This window comes from Heterocephalus glaber, unplaced genomic scaffold (assembly GCF_053883595.1).
Source record: "Heterocephalus glaber isolate CG9 unplaced genomic scaffold, H.glaber_assembly_v1.0 deba00001497, whole genome shotgun sequence".
Classification (NCBI taxonomy): Eukaryota; Metazoa; Chordata; class Mammalia; order Rodentia; family Bathyergidae; genus Heterocephalus; species Heterocephalus glaber.
The window spans coordinates 36,083,925-36,108,656 of record NW_028258320.1 but is presented as its reverse complement, the minus strand read 5'-3'; the positions used below and the strand labels follow the sequence as shown (position 1 = coordinate 36,108,656).

At 36.2% G+C, this 24,732-nt stretch overlaps 1 protein-coding gene across 6 annotated transcripts in view; it reads left to right on the top strand.

Moving 5' to 3' along the window:
• The window catches only part of Asah2 (N-acylsphingosine amidohydrolase 2), a 144,641-nt gene that overhangs the window by 44,355 nt on the left and 75,554 nt on the right, over nt 1-24,732 (top strand). The window lies entirely within an intron of this gene.

Sequence of the window (24,732 nt, the reverse complement as noted above, 5' to 3'; positions counted from 1 at the left end):
TGCCTCAGCCTCCCAGAGTGCTAGAATTTCAGGTATGGGCCACCACATTCAGCTGACAGTTATCTCTCTTTTTTTAATTTATTTTTTATTTTTTAAATTTTTTTGACAGTTATCTCTTAATAAAATGAGAAAATAACCTAACCAACCAAGCAGGTGGCTATGGGTCTGAGATTATTATATCTTTCTAAAAGGATTAAATCTGGTGCAGGATCGTGCCAATTAGGGCGAGAAGCAGGACTAAGGCCACCAAAAGGATGCAGATAAAGTTAAATTGCAGCTTGGTACAGATTTTGGCTCTGTTATCTGGCAATGACAGCATGTTGGAAACATAAAGTTTTGGTTTTCTTTGAAAGAAGGTATTTGCATTCATATGTGATTTTGGTCACTGCCATTGGACTGATTCAAAAATTGACTAGGTGAGTGATATAGTTCTAGACAGCTTGACCTGTGAACTTTCAAAGGATGCAAACATGACCTAAGGGAATGTATGACAGCTCAGGGTGCTAGAGGCAAATGGCTTCGGTTGGTTCCTTTCTTATTAGCTATGTGGCTTTAGACAAGTTGTGTGACTACTCAGTCTCTCAGTTATTTTTGAGCATACTATAGGATGAAGTGAGTCCTTTAAGTATTGATAGGAAATGTTAGAATGGCGATGAGGTATCTGTGAAGTGGAATTATGAAAATATCTATGTGGAAGTTTCTCCGTAGGCAGCTCTTTTTCACATGGATGAGGGAGCAAGAGTTGGAGGGAGGGGAGAGTTGGAGGGAGGGGAGAGGAGGGCCAGGGAGTGCAAAAACAGAATTGAAGGAAGAAATGATGAAAATAGAGCTTTTGCAAATAGGAAGGAGGCCAAGAGGTGGAAGGAGCAGGGAGGGAGAGAAAGGGTAGGGGATGAAAGAGAGAGAGAGAGAGAGAGGAGTTAAAATGTATTATGTACATGTATCAGTTCCCCATGGTGATTCTAATCACTATGTACTGTAACCATATACTAATAAAAAGATTCTACGGAAAATTAAGAGAAATTTAAAACAAATGTACAAGTAAATTAAAAGTAAGAAAGGAATAAAGAAAAGTAGACTGACTAGTTCGTCACATACTAGGGTTAGTCCCCAAACCAGGTGGAGCACATCATGGTGACAAGGGGTCAAGGTTCTAGGGTGAGGTTGATTTGGGTTCAAATCCCAGCTCTGCCTACCACTTATAACTTTGTGTCTTGGAGAAAATACTACCCACTTGGCTCAACTGTCCCATTTGAAAGTGGAAATAATAATAACCTGATAGTGTTATTTGAGGATTAAATGACATAATGCACGCCAAGCTCTGGTTCTGTGGGTGGAATAGAAAAAGAATATAATAGTGTTAGCTAAAAGGTAAGGAACACAGCACAATTTCATCCTTTCTAAACAACTTCATTATTGGCAATAAGAGTGCTTGAAGTTCTTAGCATTGGAATTACTTCTTTGGGTCTAAAGAGGTTCACTAAAAACTCCCTGAAAAACATTGCTATATGGGTTGACATAAGACTCATTCTTCCATATAATACATTCATTTATTGATTAATTTCTACCTCAAATTTAACTCAGAATTTCTAAGTGTCAGGTCTGCAGTATGAGGTTGGCATAGGTTCTGATAAGTAAGGTAAGGCATGGCCTCTATACTGCTAGTGGGGTGACTGGAGAGCAGACAAGAAAACAGACAAATGACCCTAATACAATGAGATGAACAATACTGCTGTCATTTGGGTACAAATAATACTGTGGGCCTTTGGGGGAAGCAGCATTCAGCTCTTCCTGAGAGCACTGTGGAAAGTTTCTGAGAGAAAATAACTTTGGAGGAGGACAATGGAATATCTCAGAGAGTCATGAAAAATAGTGAGTTGTGAGGCCAAAGAATATGCTAGGGCAAAGAGTGGCTGGGAAATAAACTGGAAAGGTAAATAGGCTATAGATTACAGAGCCCTTTAGTATGGGATCTGATTAGGAGAAGGTAAGGATGAAAACGTAAGGGCCTGACTAATTACATTGCATATCTTACATTTGTTGGGAGAAGGTGGCTTTCCCTCCTAGTTTCTTTTGAGGCAGGGTCTTGCTTAGTCTTGGCCTTGAGCTTGCACTTCCTGCTTCAGCCTTCTGAGTGCTAGTATTATAGGTATGTGTGGCACCATTCCTGGCTCCCTTATAATTTCTATTCAATTTCTTGATTAAATGACTACGAACACTCACAATTACATTTTATTAGTTTCTGAATCATTTAACAATGGGAAAAAAATTAAAGAATACTAACTTTTTGGCCACTTTTTTACTTTTTACTCCTTTGCATATAACCATATAACATATCTGGAAGTCCCAGGGTCAGCTGTCAAGGTTAGAGAAATCTTTTCCATCTGCTGTGCTTAACATCCTGCAATAACTTTTCATTTTTTCCATAGCTGCCATATGTAATTCTTGATGTAATTGCCTCTTGTTGCATAATGATAATTGCTCTTTGAATACATTAAAAATGATCCAAAACATAAAGTCAAATATGGGCTGCTATGTAATCAACCACCACATGCTGGTGCCTGCTGTCAGGCAGAATCCCAGGGTGTGAATTCTAGAAGCACAGAATCTCACAATTCCAGAGGTCATTGGAGTCCTTTGAGTTCTTGGAGATCTTTGAATCCAATCCTCATCAGAGGAACAAAGATGATGTGACCTGCCAATGTCACATCCAGGATTATCCTTTTCACACTGAAAATCCTATCACGAGATTTCATGAATTATTCCTTTTTGTTTTTATTTGTGTTTTTAGTTCTTCATTCAATAAATCTCCACCTGCCACGTACTTACTCTGCACCAGGCAGAACTTCAAGTCTTTGGAATGACGAATGTCCTTACTTGATATTAGGAATCAAATTCCATAAATTCAAATGCCTATGCTTCTGTTCCTTGAACAAACCCCTTTAATTCTCTGAGACTCAGTTTCACCATTTTTCATATGAGAATATACTATTTTCTCTCTGTATAGATTATTATTCATTCATTTGCTTATTTTTTTTTTTTTTTGGTACCAGGGATCGAACTTGGGACCTTGAGCTTGTGAGGCAGGCGGCGGAACCACTGAACTAAATCCTTGGCCCTTCATTTGCTTATTAAATGCCATGGAATATATGTGTCATGGATTGAAGTAGTCCTAGGAATACAATCATGAGCAAAAATAGCCATGATTGCCACCCTTACAGTACTTACTGTCTACCAATGGAGACAAGGCACTTAATTAGTCATACAGTACACATAAAATTATAGTTGGATTACATGCTAAGAATTATATAATTGAACTATAATCAGGTTGAGTCCTGAGGAAGTAATTAGAGTAATTTGATCTTGCCAGAAGAGAGGGAGTTTCCTTGAGGAAGTGATAATGAAGTTGAAAACTGAAGGAAAAGTAGGAATTAACTGGCAAATGAGGGCTGGAAAAGAGCATGCAACACAATTGGCAAAGCATGAGGGAAAGTCAGGTCCATGTGATGTGCTGATAGGAGGCAGGTATGTCTTGAACTGCAGAGGACAAAGGGCCAGATATTGTGAGACAGAGATTAGATTTTGATTTTTTTTTTGTACTGGGGATTGAACCTGGGGTATTTGTACTGAACTACATTCCCAGCCCTTTGCATTTTCTATTTTGAGACAGGACTCAATCCTGTGATCCTCCTGCCTCAGCATGTCAGAGTGCTGGGATTATAGGTGTGTGCCACAATGGTCAGCTAGATTTTGGTTTTTATGCAACAGCATTGGAAAGATCATTAAAATGATTTAAACTGGGGTTGGGGATGAGTGCTGGTGAAGGATTAGGAAGAGCAGCAGTTTGAGGAATGGAATAAAATTAAGTGGGTGAAATTATTCCCTAAACCATGAAACCCTCTACAATTGTCAGGCCTCTCTTTATTCCAGTTCATCGATGTATGTATGTCAAGAAAATACTTCTGTCTTTTATCCTTTTTTTCCTTAAGCAGAAACACTGACTAGGGAGCATGTTTGGGATGTTCTGAATTCTGCATAAATATAAGTTGTGTAGCATTTACAAGATCTGCTTTAGGAGCTTTAAAATCACCACAGAGTCTGAAATCCAATGGAGGAGACAAGACTGATCTTGCGAGATCCATATATATGAAGAAATATAAAGGAAGAAATTAAAGCAGAGGTTTGAAAACAGGAAAAAGAAAGTGAAATGGGCAGGTAACCTTGAATGGTGGCTCTGGTTGTTTTCACACTTGTGAGAACAGCTTGGGAATGACAGCTGCAACAAAACAGGCTTCTCTTGCTTCTTGCCTCCCTCCACCTACTTCTGCTCTGCCAAGTTCTCTTTCTTAAGTTTGCAGAAGTGGCACCCCCCTTTCCCCCTTCCCTCTCCTTTCCTGGTCAGTCCTCTAGACAAATCAGCATGACATGCTTCTTATTTGTTGGAGCTGTAAGTAGAAGGGCTGAGAAGGTCTGCATGATTGCTTCCTCGCCTTCTGCTTTACATGCTACAAACCTTTAATTCTTACAGAAAGGGGTATGTATGTAAGGGTCCGTTTAAAGGCACATTTCTAAAACAACAGGGGCAGTGATTTTGTGCATGCTATTTGAACAGTTGGTGTACAAACTTAGAATAATCCTATTTGTGGAATTACATTATTTTGTTCAAATGATACTGACTTACAGAACTCAGAAAGGTGTGTGTGTGTAAATCTCTGCCATCCATGACTATGACCTCTTGAGTGATGCTTTCTCTGTCACTTCCTCTGCTCTGCCCCTGCCATCTGCTGTCTGCTTCTCCAGTGGAGCCAGGGCCAGGGCTGTGAGTGAGCTTTCCTCCTGTGTCTCTCCGTCCTTAAGTAAAGGGAAGTGCTCGGTAAGGGTTTATAGATAAAGGGTGAAGACAGTTTACTGATAACGGAGATTAACTGGGCTTGTATAACTGAGACTGCTCCCAGTTTAGAAAACAAAACCATAAAAATCTGTTGGCAGAAGACATTGGACTTGATTGTTGGATATCTGGAAAGGTCTTAACCTGAAAAAATCTGAGGGGGTTATTATTTTTTCCAAGTTTATTTTTTTGGTACATGAATAACTTATATTCAGCATAAAAACTTAAAAATATAGAGAAGTGGAAAGGAGAAAATTTACTCAAAATTGTATTACCCCAAATAAAAAAATAGTAAATATTCAGGTGCATTTGGTTCTGTCCATTTTCCTATGTGGAAAATTTAATAAGAAATAAGTGTGACTAACAGGTCATTCTGTTAAAAGTAGATGCTTATTTGGTTTCACTCTTGACACAAGAACATTGCTATAAAAAATAACAATGTTTTCTCTATGCACTAAAAGTGATTTTTGGTTGCTTGTTTGTTTTAGAAGTGACCTTCTTATATCTAATAATGATTTTTTTTGTCTTGAAGCCTATGTAGTATCATGAAAATAGTTCAGTTAGCTCTTTGTAAGTTAGAATTTTCCATATATATTTTTCTGTTATTTTCTTTGTTTTTAACAACTTAGATGTTTCTATTATGAATGCCATATAGCTTTAATTACCTGTTTTGGACTATGACCACACATATACTCCATATATTTTACCACTGTCTTTCTTCTTCAAGGCTTATTTTTTCTCTCACTTCTCAACATATTTTGGATTGATAGAGATTTTTAAAAAATCTTTAAATAGCGTATTGTAGATTTCAGTGATGGCCATAGCAATATGGTAATGTCTCTTACCCCACATGATTGATCCAAAGTAACCTTGCTTCTCCACATCAAGTGGCAATTATTTCTCTAATCCTGTTTCTACAATTCGCTCAATGGAAAACAGCAGAAATAACGTTATGCCAGTGCTAGGCATAGTTGTTGTTCAGACTTTAGTATTTTTTAAAATTAATTTTATTGGTACATTTTAGGTATACAATATAATGACATTCATCATTGGAAATTTGCACCTTTACGTAATCTCTCTTGGTTCTTATTTTTTCCCCCTTCCCCTGCCCTCCTTTCAACGCTTGCATCCCTCCCTATTTACAAAGACTTTGTTTCCATTTTTTCATTTTCTTATATTAATTCCATTCCCTTCTTTCCTCTCCCCTACCCCTCCCACTTCTCATTCTCCTTTGCCCCTTTTCTTCCTATTTCACATTATCTATTACACCATTTAGTCCTTATGTACACTTTCAGTTTCTCACACTAGAGAAAATATTTGGTATTTACACATGTATGTCCCGTTTATTTCACTTAAGAGTATCGCCTCAAGGTGCATCCATTTAGCTATATAATCTCTAATTCTCATTTTTTATGGCTGAGTAGTACTCCATTTTATTAAAAAAACACATTTTCTTTATCCAGTCTCCAATTGATGGGCAATTGGGTTGCTTCTAAGTTGTAGCTATTACAGACTGTGCTGCTATGAACATGGGTGCACATGTATCACTGTGGTATGATTCTTTTAATTCTTTGGCAAAGATACCCAGCAGGGGAATAGCTGGGTCAAATGGGAATTCTAGTCCTAGTTCTTTGAGGTATCTCCATATTGATTTCCATCGTGGTTGCACCAGTTTACACTTCCACCAGCAGTGCAACAGTATTCCTCTTTCCCCAGAGCCCGGCCAACATTTGTTATTGGTTGATTTCATGATAGCAGCCATTCTTTCTGGAGTGAGGTGGAATCTCAGTGTTGTTTTCATTTGCATCTCTCATATGACCAATGATGTTGGACATTTTTTCATATGTTTATTTGCTATTTCTACTTCTTTATCTGAGAAATGTCTGTTCATTTCAGGTACCCACTTTTGGATTGGGTTTTTAAATTTGGGAGGTCTGATTTTTTTAGTTTCTTTATAGATTTTAGATAGCAGACCTTTGTCTGAGGAACAGCAGGTGAAAATATTTTCCCATATTGCGGGTTGTCTCTTCACACTGTTGGTGGGTTCTCTTGCAGTGGAGAAGCTTATTAATAAGAAGAGACCCCACTTGTTGATTATGCTAGTTCATAGGCAACTGAGGTTTTGTTCATAAAATCTTTTCCTACACCAATGTCTTCAAGTGCTCTACCTAACCTTTGTTCCAGCTGGTTCAGCATTTCTGCTTTAATATTTAGATCTTTAATCCATTTTGATTTTAGTTTAGTGCATGGTGAGAGATATAGGTCTAGTTCTAATCTTTGGCAAGTTGAAACCCAATTTTTCCAGCACCATTTATTAAAGAGGTTATCTTTCCTCCAGTGAAGGTGTTTGGCTCCTTTGTCGAAGATGAGGTGGCTGAGTGTGTGGAGTTGTTTCTGCATCTTCTAATCTGTTCCACTGGTCCTCAGGTCTGTTACTTTGCCACTACCATGCTGTTTTTATCACAGTAGCTTTGTAGTATAGTTTCAAGTTGAGTATTGTGATACCCCCTGCCATGTCTCTGTTACCTAGAATTGCTTCTGCTATTCTAGGTCTCTTCTGGTTTCAAATGAATTTTTGAATTGTTTTCTCAAGGTCCATGAAGTATGCTGCTGGGATTTCAATTGGGATTGCACTGAATCTATATAGCAGTTTTGGAAGTATGACCATTTTCACCATATTGATTCTTCCTACTTAGGAGGAAGGGATGTCTTTCCATTTTCTGATATCGTCTTCAATCTCTCTTTTCTGAGTGCTATAGTTTACACAAAAGAGGTCTTTAATTTCTTTTTTAGGATGATTCCTAGGTATTTCAGTTTTTTGAATGCTATTGTGGAAGGAATTGTTTGCCCTATTTCTCTCTTAGTAAGTCTGTTGTTAGGGTAGAGGAAAGGTATTGCTTTTTGTGTGCTGACCTTGTATCCAGCTACTCTGCTGATTATTACTTGGTTATTAAGTCTAGAAAACTTTTGGTGGAGTTCTTGGTGTCTTCTATATAGAGTATCATGTTGTCTTCAAATAATGACAGTTTGACTTCTTCATTTCCTATCTTTATTCCTTTTATTTCTTTCTCTTGTCTAATTGCCGTGGCTAATGTTTCCAAAACTATACTGAACAGGAGTGGTGATAGTGGACATCCTTGTCTTGTTCCTGAGTTTAGTATGAAAGATTTCAGTTTTACACCACTTAGTATGATATTGAGTGTTGGTTTTTTTATAGATGACTTTTGTCAGATTGAGGTAGTGACTGTCTATTGCAATTTTTTATAGGGTTTTTATCATAAATGCATGTTGGATTTTGTTGAATGCTTTTTCTGCATCTATTGAGAGGATCATTTGGTTTTTGTCCTTGACTCTATTGATATAGTGTATTACATTGATTGATTTGCATATATTGAACCATCCCTGCATCGCTAGGACGAATTCCACTTGGTCAGGGTGTATGATCTTCTTGATGACCTTCTGCATTGTATTTGCCAGTATCTTATTAAGGAGTTTTGCATCTATGTTCGTTAGTGAGATTGGCCTATAGTTGTCTTTCTCAGTTGGGTCTTTCTCTGCTTTGGGGATCAAGGTGATGCTTGTTTCCAGGAATGAATTTGGGAGTATTGTTTCTCTTTCATTTTCACTGAAGAGTTTAAACAGTAGTGGCAGTAGTTCCTCTCTAAATGTTTTGAAGAATTCAGCAGTGAAGACATCAGGACCTGGGTTTTTCTTAGTTGGCATTTTTTTTTTTTTGGTACCAGGGATCGAACTTGGGTCCTTGCGCTAGTTGGTAAGTTTTTAATTATGTTTTCAATTTCATTGACTGAAATTGGGCTGTTTAGAATTTTTAGGTCTTCTTCATTCAATTTTGGTAATTCATACTTATCTAGGAATCTGTCCATTTCTTCTGTGTTTTTCATCCTATTGGTGTATAGGTTCTCAAAGTAGGTATTATGATCCTCTGGATTTCTTCTGGGTCTGTTGTAATTTCATCCTTTTCATTCCTAATTGCATGCATTTGGGCCTTTTCTTTCCTTTTTCTGATAAGGTTGGCTAAGGGTTTGTCAATTTTGTTTATTTTTTCAAAGAACCAACTCTTGGCTTCATTGATTTTTTTTATGTTGTTCTCTTAGTCTCCATTGCATTGATTTCTGCTCTGATATTAATAATTTCCTCCCTTGTGTGAGCTTTGCATTTGTCCTGCTATTTTTCTAGAAGCTTCTAGTTCAGCATCAGGTTGTTTAATTGGGCTTGCTCTGTTTTCCGAATATGAGTGTTCACTGCTATGAATTTCCCTTGTAAGATTGCTTTCATTGTGTCCCATAGATTCCAATATGTTGTATCGTCATTGTGGTTTAATTGCAGGAACTCTCTGATTTCTTCTTTAATTTCCTTTGTGACCCATTGGTTATTCAGAAGAGTGTTGTTCAATTTCCATGTGTTTATGAAATTTTTGCAGTTTCTTTTGGTATTGATCTCCGATTTCATCACACTATGGTCTGATAATATACAGGGGATAACTTCAATTCCTTTGCACTTACTTAAACATGTTCTATGAGTGAATATGTGGTCTGTTGTGGAGAATGACCCATGTGCATCTGAAAAGAATATGTATTCTGATTTTGTGGGGTGGAATATTCTATAAACATCTCTTAAGTTCATTTGTTCAAGAGTTTGATTGAGTTCTAGTATTTTGTTGCTTCTTTTTTATCTAGTTGAGCTATGTATTTGTGATAGTCAGGCACTGAGGTCCCCCACTACTATTGTATTAGTACTTATTTGATTTTTCATGTCCATTAGTACTTGTTTTATATAATTGGGTGCACTAGTGTTTGGTGCATAGATATTTATGATTGTCATCTCTTCTTCTTGGATTGTTCCCTTTACAAGGATGTAGTGTCCTTCTTTGTCTCTCTTAATCAGTGTTGGTTTGAAATCCACTTGATCTGCAAAGAGGATAGCTACTTGTGCTTTTCAGGGGTGGTTTCTATTGCATGGAGTATTATTTTCCACCTTTTAACTTTCAGTCTATGCATTTCTTTTTGAATTAAGTGTGCTTCTTATATGCAGCATATTGTTGTATCTTGCTTCTTGATCCATTCTGCCAGTCTATTTCTTTTGATTGGTGAATTTAGACCATTAACATTGATGGTTGTAACTGATACGTATTGCCTTATCCTTGTCATGACTTTTTCCTTTTGTTAGATTCTCCCCCTTTGACTTTAATTTCTTGTTGCACCTGATGGGTTCATTCTGCTGGGCTTCCTGGGGTTGTGATCCTCATTGTCTTATCCTAGGATATTGTGTAAAATTGTTTGGAGTGCTGGTTTGGTATTCATGAAGTTCCTAAGGTGCTCTTTGTCATGAAAGTATCTTATTTCTCCATCAATTTTGAAAGATAGTTTTGCAGGGTATGTCAATCTGTGTTGGAGGCTCTTTTCCTTTAGGGCTTGAAATATGTCACTCCAAGCCCTTCTTGCCTTGAGGGTCTGCATTGAGAAGTCTGCTGTGATTCTGATGGGCTTTCCCTTGTATGTGATTTGTTTCTTTTCTCTAACTGCTTGTAAAACTTTGTTCTTCTGTTGGGTTTCTGGAATCTTAACAATTATATGCCTATGTGTAGATTTTTTTTTGATCAAGGCTAATTGTAGTCCTATATGCCTCACTTATCTGTATGTCAGGTTCTTTTCCCTTGCTTGGGATTTTTCTGCCATCACTTCTGTGAACAGATTTTTTATGTCATCTGCTCTCTCTCCTGTTTCTTCATTGATTCTGATCAGTCTTATGTTATTCTTCTTTGCATCATCTAGCAGCTGCTCGATTGATTTCTCATGGTCCCTTACAATTTTAAAGCAATTTTTCTTTTCCTGGTCACTAATTGCAATCTTATCTTCTATATCTGAAATTCTTTCCTTACATTGGCTCATTCTGCTGCATAAACTTTCAGTGGAGTTTTTAATGTCCTGGAAATGTGTTTGTATCTGTTTTATAGATTCCATTTATTTCCTATGTTTGGATTCCATTATGTTCCTCAGCTCCTCTATTTTTTTTATCTGTGTCCAATCTATATTTATTAATCATGTCTTACACTATGGGCACAATCTCTGCTGTTATCTGAGAAATTCTTTCTCATTTCATTTTTTCCAGATCCTCTTTTGTTGCCAGTTCAGGGAGTCCAGGTGTTTGAGTATAAGAGTGTTCCATCTCATTTCCCTTTGAGGTGGCTTTAGGTGATCTTGAAGTCTGGTTTTGAGATTTGTTTATGCGTCTTCTCATTTCAACAGTGGTGGGGTAGTGGGGATGTGTGTGTGCTGCTGGCACCCTCATGGCTCCCCTCCTTGGCACTGGGAGCAGTGGTACAGCAACATGGAAGGGTCCTCCTTGGTGGTGGGGCAGCTCCATACTTTAGTATTTTTAATTAATGAAGTTCATGTTTTAGAACAGTTTTAAGATCACATCAAAATTGAGTGGAAAGTATGGGGTTCCTAAAGAAGCCCCATCCTAGCTCAAGTCTCCCCACTTCAGTATCCTTCAGCAGAGTGCTACATTCATCAGTGGACCTCCATGTACACATCATTACCCATAGTTTATACCAAAGCTCACTCTAGGTGGTTACCAAGTAGTTTTTAAAATCTTCCTTTCACTAATCATAGTTTCTAAAAGTTCAACTGTATGAAAAAAATTTAAAAAATTAAAAATCCCCCATTTATCTTGAGTCTCAGAGATAACTCCTATAAACTTTTTTTTGTATACCTTTTTTCTAAACATATACATACTTTTTATTTAAAAGCTGGGATTTTATTGTGTATACCATTCATTTTTTCCTCCATTTAGCAACTCCTTATGAATATATATAAATACTAACTAGTGTTTTAAAAATCATCATTTTAAATTGCTGTATAATATTCTATTATATATTAGAATATATTCAACTAATTAGCAATCATTTGCTATTTAGACTGTGTACACATTTTTCTGTCATAAAATAAATAGTGATAATAATTCTTCAACATACTTATTTGGCAATGATTTCCCTAAACTAATTTGATTTCCTTAAACAATCCCTAGAAATGGGATTGCTGAGCCAAAGAAAATGTTTAAATTTCAAAGCTCTTCATATAAATTGTCAGATAGCCCTCTGGAAAAGTTTTCCTGGCTTACTCATACTCCTGCCTACAAACATGAGCAGAATGTTCTTTCCTAGTCTTTTGCCAATCTTGGTATTTTTATAATAGTTGCCAAGTAATAGATTTAAACAAGCCAAATAGCTATTGTTTGCTTTGAATTTCTTCAGTTCATAGTTATGTTGAATTAAAAAAAAATACCTGGCCATTTTCTGTCTTTCTTTTGTTGATCACTTAATCATACCATTTAGGGCACAAGTATTTTTATTTGCCATAATTTAGTAGGATCCACCCAAACAGACTCCAATGTCATTATGGAGAGTGCCTTTTTTCATGCAGGATTTTTGAAGATAAGAAGTGTTAGTTGTGAATGTTCACTGGTTCCCTGGAGCAGAGATGGTGGAAATCTCAATACTGAGCACCAGGTTTACTGGAAACTTCAGAAGGGCTCCTTGGGTTGTAGCTTATCATATATATATATATATATATATATATATATATATATATATATATTTTAAATCAGTGTGGTAGATTTATCTCATTATCTTTAATCTGAACAGTTTAGCCTCTATTCATTGCTCCTGCTGGTTTTAAAAATTCAGGTTGCCCTTTGGGAAGAATACTAGGCCCAACAGTCCTGACATCACATGATAAAACAAGCTTTCCTCTCCTCCAAACAATTTATAATGAAGTGGGATGAGAAAGAATATGAGGGAGGTGATAGAGGTGTGTTTATCAAAGCAACTAATGCCAGGCACCACAACAGACAGAACGTGAATTTCCAGTGGCATAATTCTTTAAGATTTATTTTGCATTCATGCAATATCTAATGAAGATTGGGTTGCCCTGACCTCTTCCTATGTCCTATCCTACAAGTGGGACTAGGAAATAATAAGCATGAGTGTTTTATAAATATGCAAGTCTATATCACAAGAGGGCAGAGTTTTCTTATTTCCCATTTCATGCTTATGTACGGGTTCAACATGTATGCATGGATCCAACACATATTTTGGGTCCATATATTTCAAAATTGTGTTAATATAATAAATCATGTATATATATTATATATATGTATGTTGTCAGAGCTCTATATATCTTCCTTATCATTATTGTCATCAGCTATGGCATCAGAATTATCAATGTCAGCATCATCAGTGTCATCATAGTGAATTTCTTTTTTCCATTCTTAGTATATAGGTCAGTCTTGGTGATTTTTAATTGTCAAGTGCTGTGAGGTAGCTACTGCTATTATGATGTTACAGATAAGAACACTGAGTTTCAGATCGCTTAAGTAACTGGTGTCTCACTCCAGACCTGGTATTTTTAGCCTCTATAGATATGCCCTTTGTGTTAATTTCCTAGGGAAGCCATGCATTGTCACACAGGGTGGCATAAAACAACAGAAATTTGTTCCCTCACAGATCAGGAAGCAAGAAGTCCAAAATTATGGCACTGGCAGACTTAGTTCCTTCTGTAGCCTCTGAGGGACAATCACTTCCACTCTCTTAGCTTCTAGTGGTTGGCATTAGTCTTTGACTCCCTTAGTTTGTGGATGCATCACTCTAATCTTTGCCTTATCTTCACATCACCCATGTCTTTGGGTGTCTCTTTGTTTTTTTTCCCCTCTGGTGTAAGGTTATCAGTCAGTAGATTTAGGGCCCACGCTAAGTCAGTATGTTCTTGCTTGATCTTTGCCTTGATTATAGTAAAGACTATTTTAAAAATAAGTCACTCTCTGAGGTTCTGGATAGGCATGAATTCTTGGAGGGGAGTACTATTCAATCTACTATAGACCTATAATTGGGTTCACCCAAAGAGCATGAAACTTCATGAACACATCTGCTCATGGATGCACAAGGTTCTATTTCTCTATGATCATTTAGGTTGGAGAGGGCCACAAAGGCCTTGGGTGTAAATGTCACAAAGGTGTCCCCTTTTCTAGGGTAATAAAAGTTCCTGGCTGGGGAAGCTGAACAGGAGTTAGACTTAAACCCCTCTTACCTCTGTTACCAGTCACTTTTGTTTAGGCCACTACCTACACCCTGGATATGAGGGCCCAAGTCTGAGAGGATGGAACATGAAGTGGGCTTGCTACTGGTTTATAATTTTTAAGGAGCTTTTCTTTTCTGTTCCAGAATAGGAAACACAATACATGAACTGAAAGAGTGCCCAGAGGTCTTTTTCTCCAAATACCTCATTTACATTAGAGAAAAAAACTTATAATATTCTATATTAATATGCCGCTTATTGATTCATAAAGCACCATTAAAATCTATTTTTCAGTTTCAGGAACAGATATCCAGGAATTTTAACTACTTTTATTGCGAACTAGGATAAGATCCCCAATCGCTTGACTTTCCTTTTGATTGTATCATGCTGACTTGCACAGAGCCCTGTATCCTATTTTACATTGTCTTCTAAAATGTTTATTATCAGGGTCACATTGATCCTTTTTTGGTCTGTATTTGAACTTCTGAAGCTAGCTGAGCTTTTCTCCTCTCTTTTGCACTTTGCTTTGAAGAGTATTTTTTGACCAGATAAAATAAATTCTAAGTACAGTCTTTTTAAATTAATATGATCATCTCCCTGCATATCTTTATGAGTATTTATCTACCACCATAATTCTTTAGTTGCTGTGATACATGTGATATTTTAATAGCACACATTTCAAAGGACAGAGAAGGAAAAATACATCTTCCTTTCCTGCAATTCAAATATAACTCTTTTAAATATATATTTTTCTTCAATTTTGTAAAGAAAAAGTTTATTTTCTAAGTTCTAATGCAAATGAAATAAATAAGAAATCAAGTCTATAGTCTAATTAGTAGAACAAAATTCTTAGCATTTGATTTCTCCATAGATACCAGTGTGGATAATGTAACTTCCCTGGTGGTGGAGAACACACGTGATTCTATGTTCCTTGGGATTTAACACAGTACTGATCACATCCATGGCTCCCGATAATTACATGTTGATTAAATGCCCTGTATAGCTCCTTCAGTTCCTTGATTATATTGCTTCTGCTCTGGCTACCCTGTCTAACAATTCTCTGAATACACCTTTTCACATCTCCACAAGTTTACAAGTTCTTTCCTCTGCTTGGAACTCCTCTTCTCTAGTGATTCTTGTGCCAAGTTTCTACTCACTGTTTAAGACTCCCTCAAATGTCACATTCTTTGTGAAATATTTTTCAAGGGTGAGATGACGCTTCATTCATCTTCATATTCCAGCGACCTACACAGAGTCAAAATTACTCAATTTATATTGGATTAGCAAGAAATGAAGACAAGGGACAGACTCAGAGCAATTCTGTAGGCTGATAAGCATGGACCTATAGCCCTGCTTCTCAAATTAGGACTGTGTGACTTTCATCAGTGTACTTCATCACCCAGACTTGGTTTCCTTGGTTGTAAAATGAGTGCCGTAATAGTACATAACTCAAGATGCCCTTGTAAGGAGAAAATGAGATCATCAAAATAAAGTCCTTTGTCTAGTACTTGATAAATAATTAGCCATATTGAAGGAACTGTTCTGTGTGTTTTCTTTAATTGTAGCGGAGAGAATGCAGTGTGGTTGATTTGGCTAACCTCAGAGTGAGAGTGTCAGACTGAAATGTTTTGTTTGAGAATCATGTACTTGGTGTAGCCATTACTGCATTTTCTTCAAAACTAACTAGGGTGACTCAAACAAAAAGCAAAAAAAGTCATAGTCAGAAGAAGACTTATTAGAATGTTGTTATTATTATTATTACTTTAATTTTTCTTAGTACACATTTGTTGTACATAATGATTACATTCATCATGGGGAATTAACATATATGCAACGCAACTTAATTTCTTTTTTTTTCTTTTGCTACCTCTACCCTCCCTCCATTTCTAGATATCCTTCCCATTTGCACAAGTTATATCTCCTGGTTTCCTATTGTATATCTTTTATTTTGATCTTTAAATTATTAATACTTTGGGTTTATCATATATTAGAAGTCATGCGATATTTAAGCTTGTATATATGATTTATTTCATGTAATATTATGGTTTTATGGTTTCAAGGTGCATTTATTTTCCTACAAATGATTCAAATTTATTCTCCTTTTTTTCCCATTAAGTTTATTAGTACATTTTAGGTATAAAATACAGTTACATTCTTCATTGGGATCTTGTACCATTACATGAGTATCTTGGTTCTTATTTTTTTCCCCTTCCCCTGCCCTCCCTTCACCCCCTCCACCCTTCCCTATTTGCAAAGACTTTGTTTCCATTTTTTTCTTTTCTCATATTTTTTCTTTCCCCTTCTTTCCTTTCCCCTACCCTCCAACTTCCCCTGTTCCTTTAGACCTTTTCTTCCTATTACACAATATCAATTATACATTTTAAAAAATTACAATATGAAGATCTAGGAGACATTACCACAGATTTTACAGAATTTAAAAGGATATAGAAAGCATATTACAAAAATCTTTTTTGAATTAAATTTGACAACTTCTAAGAAGTACCTCGGAAGACAAATTAATGAAACTAACTCTGGAGGAAATACAAAATTTGAATAGCACCTATTAAGGTATATTCCTAGCTTGAAAACCTACCTATATGACAACAACAGGCTCATATACATTTTGACTGATAAATTATATCAAACATTTAAAGCAGAAAAAAGAAGAAACACTTCTCCTCTCATTTTAGGAAATCAACATTGTGCTAATCCTAAAACTGGATAAAGATAATAGAAGAAAAAAGTATGAACATAGATAGAAATTTATTTAATAAAATAAACTATTAGAAGTCAGATCTGGCAGTATGTAGAAAGTAGTTTTATTATAGGAATGGGAATGTTGGTTCAGCATTGGAAGATCCACCCCTAAAAGTCATCATTTTACCATAGGAAAGGAAAAAGCCATATGATCCTGTCACTAGTTGGAGAAAAAGTATTGGACTAAATTCTACAGCTGTTCATGGTAAAAACTATCAGGGATTAGAAGTAGAATAGAATGTTCTCAACAGATCAAAGACATGTAGTCCATGCTTCCAGCGAGAATGCCTTATATGAATGGAGAAGATACAATGCTTTCTCCTTAAGGTGGGGAACAAGGGCAGATGTGCCTACTCTTCATCTGTCCATTAAACTTTGAAACATATGCCCAAACCAAAATAGTCTGGCAATAAAAATAAACAAATAGCATAGGATTGGCAATGTACAAGTAAAATCTTTATATGTAGATGAAATGATCATCTACAGAGAAAATACTGAGAAATCTCTAGGAGCCCCTAGAACTTGTATTTGAATTTAGCAGGATTAGAAAACACAAGGTATATATAAAGATTCAGGTCTGTGTATATGTGCCATAAATGAAGAATTGGATACTGAAATTTAAAAGTTATGTAGGAGTTCAAAGGACTTAGAAAAGTAAAAACAAAACAAAACAAAGCAAAACAGTGTTGGAACACATACCTAATTTTAAGACTTCCTCTAAAACTACAGTAATCAAGGCAGTATTGGTGTAAGGAAAGACATATAGATCATCGGAGTAAAACAGAGAATCTAGAAATAGAACCACACATATATGATCCACTGAGTTTTGAAAGATTACTTAACATTAACATTTTATAGAACATAAACTCAATTCAAGAGCAGAGGAAAAGATAGTGTTTTCAGCAAATGGCACTAGAACACCTGGTATTTGAATATAAAAAATTAACCTCAACCCTTTTTTTCCATACATAAAAATATCTTGAAAGGATCTATGAAGCTAAATATGAAAGACTGAAACTATACAACTTTAAGAAGAAATTATAAGGGAAAATGTTTATGAATTAAGGGTAGGCAAGAATTTCCTAGGATATAAAAAACATGATGTATAAAAGAAAAAAATTGGTAAATGAGATTCCATCAAAATTTAGAACTTTAAATGACATCGTTAAGAAAATGAAAAGTAGTCCTTAAACAGACCATATTTACAATGCATATAACCTATGACCAGAATATATAAAGAACTCTTACAGCTCATTAATAGACAACCCAATTAAAAAATAGACATAAGAAGATGATAAATTGCCAGTACAGCCCAAGGAAAGGTGTGCAACACTAGAATCCGAAAAATACTAATCAGTACAATAACAAGATTGAATTATACACTCATTAGGGAGATGAAGTTAAAAGTTTTAAAAGAACAAATGTCAGCCTAGGTGTGAACCAGTTAGAACTTTCTAATACTGCTGATGTGAATGTAAAATGATAAAACCATTTTGGAAAACAATATAGAAATTTCTTGTATTACTGTTAAGAACCAACAGTCCTGTTCTTAAGTTTTTACATGAGAGGAATAAAAACACATGTTCAAAATAGATTTGTACATACAAGTTGAGGATCCCTTATCTGAAATTCTTGGGACCAGAGTGTTCAGATTTTGGTATGAAATCCACTTGATCTGCAAAGAGGATAGCAACTCCTGCTTTTTTTTCAGGTTCCTGTCACATGGAATATTGTTTTCCACCCTTCAACTTTCAGACTATGAGTTTCTTTTTGAATTAAATCCATTTCTTGTATGCAGCATATTGTTGGATCTTGCTTCTTGACCCAATCTGCCAGTCTATTTCTTTTGAATGGTGAATTGAGACCATTAACATTGATGGTTATAACTGATACATATTGACTTATCATTGTCATGACTTTTTTTTTGTTGGATTCTCCCCCTTTGTGTTTAATTTCTTGTTGCACCAGATGGACTCATTCTGCTGGGCTTCCTGGGGTTGTGATCCTCACTGTCTTTTCCTAGGACATTGTCTAAAATTTTTTGGAGTGCTGGTTTGGTATTCATGAAGTTCCTAAGGTGCTCTTTGTCATGAAAGTATCTTATTTCTCCATCAATTTTTAAAGATAAATTTTGCAGGGTACATCAATCTGTGTTGGAGGCTCTTTTCCTTTAGGGCTTGAAATATGTCACTCCAAGCCCTTCTTGCCTTGAGGGTTTGCACTGAGAAGTCTGCTGTGATTCCGATGGGCTTTCCTTTGTATGTGATTTGTTTCTTTTCTCTAACTGCTTGTAGAATTTTGTTCTTCTGTTGGGTTTCTGGAATCTTAACAATTATATGCCTATGTGTAGATTTTTTTTTGATCAAGGCTAATTGTAGTTCTATATGCCTCACTTATCTGTATGTCCAGTTCTTTTCCCCTCCTTGGGATGTTTTCTGCCATCACTTCTGTGAAGAGTTTTTTTAATTTCATCTGCACTCTCTCCTGTTTCTTCATTGATTCTGATCAGTCTTATGTTATTCTTCTTTGCATCATCTAGCAGCTGCTCGATTGATTTCTCATGGTCCCTTACAATTTTAAAGCAATTTTTCTTTTCCTGGTCATTAATTGCAGTCTTATCTTCTATATCTGAAATTCTTTCCTCACATTGACTCATTCTGTGGTGTAGACTTTCAATGGAGTTTTTAATCTCCTGGAAATCTGTTTGCATTTGTTTTACAGATTCCATTTTTTTCCTGAGATTGATGGGATTCTATTGTGTTCCTGAGCTCCTCTCTAGATTTATTCATCATGTCTTGCACTATGAGCACAATCTCTGCTGTTATCTGAGAAATTCTTTCTCATTTCATTTTTTTCTAGATCCTCTTTTGTTGCCAGTTCAGGGAGTCCAGGTGGTTAAGTATCAGTGTTCTATCTCGTTTCCCTTTGGGGTTGCTGTAGATGATCTGCAAGTCTGTTTTTGAGACTTGTTTATGTGTCTTCTCATTTTGATGGGGGATGGGGGGGTGCTGCTGGTGCCTGCATTGCTCACCTCCTGTGTGCTAGCAGGGATGGTACAGCAGCCCAGAAGCCTCCTGTTGTGTGCTGGGAGCACCTCACCTCCTGTGTGCTGGTGAGGGTCAAATTTATCCTTCTTTATGGCAGAGTAGTAGTCCATTGAGTATATAGATCACATTCTTTATCCATTCATCTGTTTTTTTGTTTGTTTGTTTTTTCTCCATTAACTTTATTAGTACATTTTAGGTATAAAATACAGTTACATTCATCATTGGGATCTTGTACCATTACATGAGTCTCTTGGTTCTTATTTTTTTTCCCCTTCCCTTGCCCTCCCTTGCCCTCCCTCCACCCTTCCCTATTTGCAAAGAACTTGTATCCATTTTTTTCCTTTTCTCATATTTTTAACTTTCCCTTTTTTCCCTTCCCCTACCCCTCCCAATTTCCCTGCTCTTTTAGACCTTTTCTTCCTGTTACACAATATCAGTTATACATTTTTAAAATTACAATATTAAGATCTAGGAGACATTAGCACAGATTTTACAGAATTTAAAAGGATATAGAAAGCATATTACAAAAATCTTTTTTGAAATAAATTTGACAACTTCTAAGAAGTACCTTGGAAGACAAATTAATGAAACTAACTCTGGAGGAAATATAAAATTTGAATAGCACCTATTAAAGAAAGTATATTCCTAGCTTGGAAACCTACCTATATGACAACAGCAGGCTCATAAACATTTTAACTGATAAATTATATCAAACATTTAAAGCAGAAAAAAGAAGGAACACTTCTCCCCTCATTTTAGGAAATCAACATTGTGCTAATCCTAAAACTGAACAAAGTTAATAGAAGAAAAAAGTATGAACATAGATAGAAATTTGTTTAACAAAACAAACTATTAGAAGTCAGATCTGGCAGTATGTCGAAAGTGGTTTTGTTATAGGGATGGCAGTGTTGGTTCAGCATTGGAAGATCCACCCCCAAAAGTCATCATTTTAACAGAGGAAAGGAGAAAGCCATATGATCCTGTCACTAGTTGGAGAAAGAGTATTGGACTAAATTCTACAGCTGTTCATGGTAAAAGCTATCAGGAGACTAGAAGTAGAACAGAAACTTCTCAACAGATCAAAGACATGTACTCCATACTTCCAACAAAAACTCCTTCTATGAATAGAGATGATACAATGCTTTCTCCCTAAAGTGGGGAACAAGGGCATCTATGCCTACTCTTCATCTGTCCATTAGACTTTGAAACATAGGTCTAAACTGAACTAGTCTGGCAATAAAGTAACACAACTAGGATAGGATTGGCATGGCAGAAGCAAAATCTTTATATGTAGATGAAATGATCATCTACAGAGAAAATACTAAGAAATCTCTAGGAGGCCCTAGAACTTGTACTTGAATTTAGCAGGATTAGAAAACACAAGGTATATAGAAAAATTCAGGTCTGTGTATACTTGCTATAAATGAAGAATTGGATATTGAAATTTAAAAGTTATGTAGGAGTACAAAGGACCCAGAAAAGCCAAAAACAAAAACAAAAACAGTGTTGGAAGACGTTTAGCACCCAATTTTAAGACTTCTTCTAAAGCTACAGTAATCAAGGCAGTGTTGGTGTAAGGAAAGACATATAGATCATTGGAATAAAACAGAGAATCTAGAAATAGAACCACACATATATGGTCCACTGAGTTGTGAAAGATTATTTAACATTAGCATTTTATAGAATATAAATTCAATTCAAGAGCTGAGGAAGAGATATTGTCTTCAGCAAATGGCACTAGAACACCTGGTATCCATATATAAAAAATTAATCTCAACCCTTTTTTTCCATACATGAAAATAACTTGAAGGGATCTATGAACCTAAATAAGAAAGCCTAAAAGTATACAACTTTAAGAAGAAATTATAAGGGAAAATATTTATGAATTCAGAGTAGGCAAGTACTACCTAGGTTACAAAAAACATGATGTATAAAAGAAAAACATTGATAAATGAGATTCCATCAAAATTTAGAACTTTAAATGACATCATTAAAATGAAAAGTAGTCCTTAAACAGACCATATTTACAATGCATATAACCTATGAGGAGAATATATACAGAATTCTTGGAGCTCATTCATAGCCAACCCAATTAAAATGTAGGCATAAGATGATAAATAGCCAGTATAGCACAAGGAATGGTGTGCAACTCTAGAATCAGAAAAATACTAATCAGTACAATAATAAGATTGAATTATACACTCATTAAGGAGATGAAGTCAAGTTTTAAAAGCCTTGTCATGACTTTTTGTTTTTGTTGGATTCTCCCCTTTTGCATTTAATTTGTCACACCCAATGGATTCATTCTGCTGGATTTCCTGGGGTTGTGATCCTCATTGTCTTTTCCTAGGGCATTGTTTAAAAGTTTTTGGAGTGCTGGTTTGGTATTCATGAAGTTCCTGAGGTGCTCTTTGTCATGAAAGTATCTTATTTCTCCATCAATTTTGAAAGATAAATTTTGCAGGGTACATCAATCTGTGTTGGAGGCTCTTTTCCTTTAGGGCTTGAAATACATCACTCCAAGCTCTTCTTGCCTTGAGGGTCTGCATTGAGAAGTCTGCTGTGATTCTGATGGGCTTTCCTTTGTATGTGATTTGTTTCTTTTCTCTCACTGCTTGTAGAATTTTATTCTTCTTTTGGATTTCTGGAATCCTAACTATTATATGCCTATGTGTAGAGTTTTTTTGATTAAGGCTAGCTGGAGTCCTGTATGCCTCACATATCTGTATGTCAAGTTCTTTTCCCCTGCTTGGGAAGTTTTCTGTCATCACTTCTGTGAACAGTTTTTTTATGTCATCTGCACTCTCTCCTCTTTCTTCATTGACTCCAATCAGTCTTATGTTGTTCTTCTTTGCATTGTCTAGCAGCTGCTGGATTGATTTCTTGTGTTCCCTTACAATTTTAAAGTAATTTTTCTTTTCCTCCTCACTAATTGCAATCTTATCTTCTATATGTGAAATTCTATCTTCACATTGGTTCATTCTGCTGCGCAGACTTTCGATGGAGTTTTTAATTTCTTGGAAATCTGTTTGTATCTGTTTTATGGATTCCATTTGTTTCCTATGTTGGGATTCCATCATGTTCCTCAGATCCTCTATTTTTTTAACTGTGTCCTCTCTAGATTTATTACTCATGTCTTGCACCATGAGCACAATCTTTGCTGTTATCTGAGTAATTATTTCTTATTTCATTTTTCCCAGATCCTCTTTTGTTGCCAGTTCAGAGAGTCCAGGTGGTTGAGTATCAGAGTGCTCCATCTCGTTTCCCTTTGGGGTTGCTGTAGGAGATCTGGAAGTCTGTTTTTCAGGCTTGTTTTAGTGTCTTCTCATTTCCAAGGGGGGGTGGGGGGTGGGGGGTGGGGCTGCTTCTGGCACCCACGTGGCTCGCCTTCTCTGTCCTAGGAGCTTGGGATGGCAGCAGGGAAGCTTCTTTCTGGGGGCTGGGACCGGCTGAGCTTCACTGCCCTACGAGCCTGGGCTATCTATTCATCTGTTGATGGACATATAGGTTGCTTCCAAGATTTAACTATTATGAATTGTGCTACTATAAACATGGGTATGCATATATCACTGTAGCATGATGTCTTTATCTCTTTAGAGAAAATACCTAGAAGGGGAATAGCTGGGTGAAATGAAATTTCTATTTTCTTTTGGCGAAGAATCTCCATACTGATTTCTACAGTAGTTGTTGTGACTTTCATCTAGATTCCCCCAAAGCCTCATGAACTCATAGGTGGGGTTTTTCAGAAATGGCTGGATCTAGCACATGTGATATTGGGATAAGGGTGTATGGTACTAAATCAGTATTCTGAGTGGAATTAGCATAGTTCTGGGTGACACCACCACAAAGTGTGGAAGCTTGCCTGGGATAAATGGGAAAGATAAGTTCACTGCTTGCTGCTGCTCTTGCTGCTTGCTCCTTGTTGCTTCCTGCCTGCCATGCCATGAATTGTTTCTCCTTTGTGATGCCCCTCTGCCATGTGCCACCCTGCCTTGGAGCCAGCTGACTATATACTGAAACCTCTACAAACTGTGAGGTGAATTAAACTTTTCCTCCTTTAACTTTAGGTGTTGAGTATTTTGTTTAAGCAATGAGAACAATAACTAACACAGTAGTTATGCTAGTTTCTGTTCCTACCAACAATGGAGAAAGTTTCCTGTTTCCCCCTGCAGCCTTGCTAGAATTTCTTATTTTCTTTCTTTCTTTCTTTTTTTGTACCAGGGATTGAACTTGGGACCTTGCACTTGCAAAGCAGGCTCTGGAACCACTGAGCTAAATCCCTGGCCCCCTGTTATTTTATTTCTTGATGATAGTCATTGTTTGTGGAGTAAAATTGAATCTCAATGTTATTTTTAGAATTTCCATTTCTTTGATGGCCAGAGATGTTGAACATTTTTTTCATGTATCTATTGGCCATTTGTACTTCCTCTGAGAATTCTCTATTCATTTCAGTTGGCTATTTTTAATTGGGTCATTTATTTTGGGAGGTTTAATTTTTCTGAGTTCTTTATATATTATAGACATTAGTCCTCTGTCTGAAGTATAGCTTGCAAAATTTTTTCCCATTTTTTAGGTTGGCTCTTCATACTTTGGTTGTTTCCTTTGCTGTGCAGAGCTTTTTAATTTGCCACAATCCCATTTATTAATTCTTGTTGTTATTTCTGATATAATTGGTGTTCTGTTCAGAAAGTCTTTGTCTTTAAGAGTTTTACTGATTTTATCTTCCAGCAGATTAAATGTTCCTGTTTTAATATATATATCTGATCCATTTTGATTTTAGTTTAGTAAATAGTGAAAGATATGGGTTTAAATTCAATCATCTGGATGTGTATAATCAGTTTTTCCAGTATCATTTATTTAAGAGACATTGATTTCTCCAGTGTACATTTTTGTCCCCTTTGTCAAAGATTAATGTTCCTAGGCTTGTTTTTGCATCCTCCATGCC